The sequence below is a fragment of the Sinocyclocheilus grahami genome, unplaced genomic scaffold (genome assembly GCF_001515645.1).
Source record: "Sinocyclocheilus grahami isolate Dianchi unplaced genomic scaffold, SAMN03320097.WGS_v1.1 scaffold248.1, whole genome shotgun sequence".
Taxonomy (NCBI): Eukaryota; Metazoa; Chordata; class Actinopteri; order Cypriniformes; family Cyprinidae; genus Sinocyclocheilus; species Sinocyclocheilus grahami.
In genome coordinates this window covers 947,268-952,214 of record NW_015505427.1, presented here as the reverse complement: position 1 = coordinate 952,214, position 4,947 = coordinate 947,268, and positions in this window count along the sequence as shown.

The following is a 4,947-nucleotide window of genomic DNA, read 5'->3' as shown; positions in this document are numbered from 1 at the left end:
TTTAACTTCACTGTCCTCAGCATGTGCGAGATACACACCACTATTGTGCTCCTGCTACATATGATATACAGAGCCCAGCCCAGCCGTCTGTGCAGTGAGCGTGTGGTGCCGTAAATCTCGTCTGAGAATGAAACGCCCTCCGTTCACAGGAGCACAGCTGGTCCAGCATCATAGAGAGCTGCTCTAAATCAAATCACGTCTCGCAGCAATCAGCTACTCGTTCACATATTCACTTCTGTGACGCTGCAGAGGCCCACTGCCTTCTGATGGGACTGAAAGTACTTGCCGATGGGACTGGACAGCAGCACAGTGCAGCATTAGTGCAGTCTAACAGTGATTACTGCTCATTCAGAGTAGTGCATTTGAACAAACCCCAAATTCTGAATATTAAACTGTGACACACATGAAGAAATCCTCAAATCATGAGTCTTCTTCTACTTGGCTTTTAACTTGACTCTCTTTAATGTAGCATTTTCTAACTCATGAGTATATTACATATGAGTTATGTGCTTGATTTTTAAGCAAATAAAAGCATTCACACTTCAAAGTCGAGGTTACAGCACTGAAAACAGAACTTCATCTATGGTGGTCACAAAACAGACAAGGCCATATATTTAACTGCTTTATTTTCATAAAGAGACTAACAGACCAGAAGAAATTAGTGTAATGAAATGAAAATCATTACAGTATTTGTATTTTAAGAATTATTACATCACTTCTGAGAATAAGAGGAATTTTGAATTTGAACAAAACAGAATCCAACAAAACTCCATATTGCTGGAGTTTACATACATATTAACTCCATAAACTCACTTATAATAAGCATCGTTTATAATAAGTGGACATGGCAACCCTTCAAGAATGTGCTCTGCGAACAGTGCTAAGCACCTTTCCAAACAAATCTTAAGGTTCTTTCGACGGTGGTTTTGTAAAAATTGCACACATTATGAATCTTTGGTCGCTGTCAGGGGCATCCCTTTTTACTGGGGTACAAGTTATTAATATTACTGATGATCCTCATGTGCCAATTATACCGAGTATCATTTCTCTATTAATTTTTCAGCAGTCAAATCATAGGCCTAAGTGTTTTCTATCTGCTGTTTAAAATCAGAAGTAATGGGTAGTAACTCTTAAGTAGTAGTTCATTTTTAGGATAGTTCACCTAAAAATGAAAATTCTGTCTTCATTTTCTAATTATTCACCCTCGTGTCGTTCCAAACCCATAAGACCTTCGTTCATCTTCGAAACACAAATTAAGATATTTTTGATTAATTCCGAGAGCTCTCTGACCCTCCCATAGACAGCAAGGATCCTAACACGATTAAGGCTCAGAAACGTAGCAAGAGATCGTTAAAATAATCCACGTGACATCAGTGGTTCAACCGTAATTTTACGAAGCTACGAGAATACTTTTTATGTGCAAAGAAAACAAAAATAACAAATTTATTCAACAATTCATCTCCTCCACATCACCTTGTTGCCATTTTGGAGAGTATGACATACGTAAACAACGTATGCAACGTATGTACGCGGATACATTGTTTACGTTCAGATCAAAGCGTAAACAATGTAAACAGCATATCTGCGTACGGTGCTGCTGACACAGAACAGAATATGTTGTTTACTTATGTGATACTCTCCAAAATGGCGTTATAGTGTGACGCGGAGGAGACGAATTGTTGAATAAAGTTATTTTTGTTTTCACGCATTTTTGCGCACAAAAAGTATTCATGAGTTCACGCTTACATATAATCAGCTGAAGTATGGTAATGCATATCTGGCATACTGTCCGGGGAAGGGCTCCGAGCTCGGGAATGGCCCGAACCTAGAGTACCCCCCAAAAAGCAACTGAGCAAAGGACAGCAGCCAGACTGAAGAACCCCCCCAAAATAAAGCACTGAGAACTGGCGGGGGCTGATGTTTTGAGAAGTCGCCTGGTTGGCAAGCCGGAAGAGCCTACGTACTCCGGGGTGAGCAATTTATGTGTTGGAAGGGTAGGCCCTACCGGCTGTTGGTATTGGACTACGTGGTTTGGGGTGCCCGGTCGGGAGGGCTCGAGCCGATGCTCAATGGGAGCTCTCATCGTTGGAACGGGTGAGCCCTACTGGCCGATGGGGGAGGAGCAGCGTGATTGTGTAGCCCCACCAGGAGGGCCCGAATTGCCTCGACTGGAATAGCTCGCGGTGTCGGCGTATGGGCCCTACTGGCTGACAGGCCCCTGCTAATCAGTGGGCAGAGGGCAAAAATGGCTGACCGAGAGGGCCCATGAAGCCTCCGACTGGAGATCAAGACTGAGGACGACGGATGTGTGGGTCCTCTCGGTTTGGCAGATAAAAAGGCTTTGGGCCATCCGGCAAGGAGGACTCTTGCGACACCCGACGGGAGATCAAGACTCACGGCGTCGGATGGATAAGTCTCGCTTGCGGGCGGCAAGTATAGAAGCCCAACCGGGAGTACTCTCGCCGACATCTGACGGGAGATCAATACTCGCTGCATCAGATGGGTAAGCCTCGCCGGGCGGGGAGAGAGAAAAGGAAAACCCGACTGGGAGGGCTCTCACAAGCATCCGATGGGGTATCAGACTCAGAACATCGAACAGGTAAGCCTCGCCAGTCGGGGGAAAAGACTTGAGGTTAGCTGAGAGGGTTCGGCGGGAGGTCGAGACTCATGGCGTTGGACGGCTAAGCCTCGCCAACCGTCGAACGGAAAGTAAAGTTATGTGGCCGGGAGACTCGCCGACGTCCGACGGGAGCTCAATACTCACGGCATCGAACAGGTAAGTCTCACCGATCGTAGGATGGAAAATGTAAGGTTGTCTGGCCCGGAGGCTCTCGCCGACGTCCGACGGGAGCTCAATACTCACGGCATCGAACGGGTATGTCTCACCGACCGTAGGATGGAAAATGTAAAGTTGTCTGGCCCGGAGGCTCTCGCCGACGTCCGACGGGAGCTCAATACTCACGGCATCGGACGGGTAAGCCTCACTGACCGTAGGATGGAAAAGGTAAGGTTGTCTAGTCGGGAGGCTCTCGCCGGCATCCGATGAGAGCTCAATACTCATGGCATCGGACGGGTAAGCCTCGCCGACCGTAGGATGGAAAAGGTATGTTTTTTTTTTTTACACCGAGTGATTACGTTAGATGGTTTGATGACCAATGAGGGTTTGGTGGGCTTTTTTGATGTGAAACTGGTTATTTCTGATGTAGCTTTGATAAGCTTCTGAAGACCATCTTCCTAGAGTTTGGATCTACTGCTTGGAGAGGCCTTTTTTGGGCTGCTGATGTTGCTGCCCCGATATGAAAAGAAAGGCTGGAGAAATTCTTTGCTGGGATGCCCGACAATTGCAGGACTGATCCAAGAAGTTTTTGGAACCAGAAGAGAGTGACAGGTTTTTTGGAGTCGTCTAAAATAGTGGTTCGTGGGGGAATTGAGCCTGAGAATTTATAAGGCGGAGGTACTCGAAGATGGACTGGTATGGTTGGATTGGAGAAGAGGGATTAAAAATGTAGCTGAAATGACCTTCTTGGCTTGGTCGGTCTTGCTTTGTTTGATTAAGAAATAAATTGTTTCGCTATCGAGTACGGTTAGGTCTGAGACGGTTGGGTTGATTTTTTGGATTGAATTTGGAAGAGATGGTGAGTTCCAAGCATCTAAGAAAACCGAAAAAGGTTAGAATGAACATGGCGTCGAGTGTGCAGGCAGGATTTTAGCCCAATTTTTCACTCGCCGACAAATGCCCGAAATCGGAGGCAAATCGGTGCTCCTTCACGCGTGTGAATTATTGAAGACGCGATCTGAGGGAATCGCTCATGCTAAATATCTGGAGCTGTCGGCAATTTCCAATCACGCTGTGTGAAATGAGTTCTGACTGAAACACATCGGCGATGACCTACAGCCAATGAGAGACCAATATACAGGGCAGCGGGAAGGAGTTCCGCGATTGGCGATGTTTTTAAAAAAAAATGTTTGTGTCTGCAGGTTGAAGCGATCCCAGTAATGTGATATTTAGGCACTGGAATGTGAATTGTACCAGGAGAACCCCGCCAAAAATTATTTTACTGGGGGACCCCCTCGAAAGCAATTGGGCTATTTTCAGACTAGTTTTGAGTAGTAATTGGGCGGGTTTTGTAGCAAAAACCTGGCAACCCTGCACCAGACAGAGCTGTCTGCGATTTTTCCTATTGTAAAGTCATGCAGTGTGTAACCTCCTGTCGTCATTCCATTGTGCAGTGTGAACACAGCAACAACTGAATGCAACCCCAGATAGTCGTGCAGTGTGAACTCTGCATAAGTCTCGCCAGTAAGTTGAAAAACACATTCACTTAAGGTGGGAAGGCTCTCGCAGCATCTAACGGGAGTTCAATACTCCCGGCCTCGGACGGGCATGCTTCGCCGGTAGTCGAACGGAAAGGCCAAGATTTGCTTGACCGGAAGGCCCTTGCAGCGTTCAACAGGAGTTCAATACTCACGGCACGGACGGGTAAGCATCACCGGTAGTCTAACGGAAAGGCAAGGCTTGCTCGACCGGGAGGCTCTTGCAGCATCTGATGGGAATTCAATACTCACGGCATCAGATGGGTGAGCCTCGCCAGTAGTCGATGGAGAAACACATTTGCTCCACTGGGAGCGCTCTTGCAGCATCTGTAAGGGAATCCAATGCTCAGAAAAATTTTTGTTGTCTAAAAGGGTAGATGCTATGAAGATTACTTTGCGTAGTTGTTTGATGAATCCAATAAGCTGCTTCTTATAACACATCAGAAAATCTTGGTGCTGCTTTGCATCTGCAAGTTAAGCGCACAACAAAATAGAATTTCCTGTGCCAACGTACCCCAAATAAGTGCCGTGAATCTGGATGGATAGGCATAGCTTTGAAAGCTGAGGTGATATCGACTTTTGCCAGCCAGTGCTAAGACCCGTGATTTTATTATATTGATTGCATGATCAATG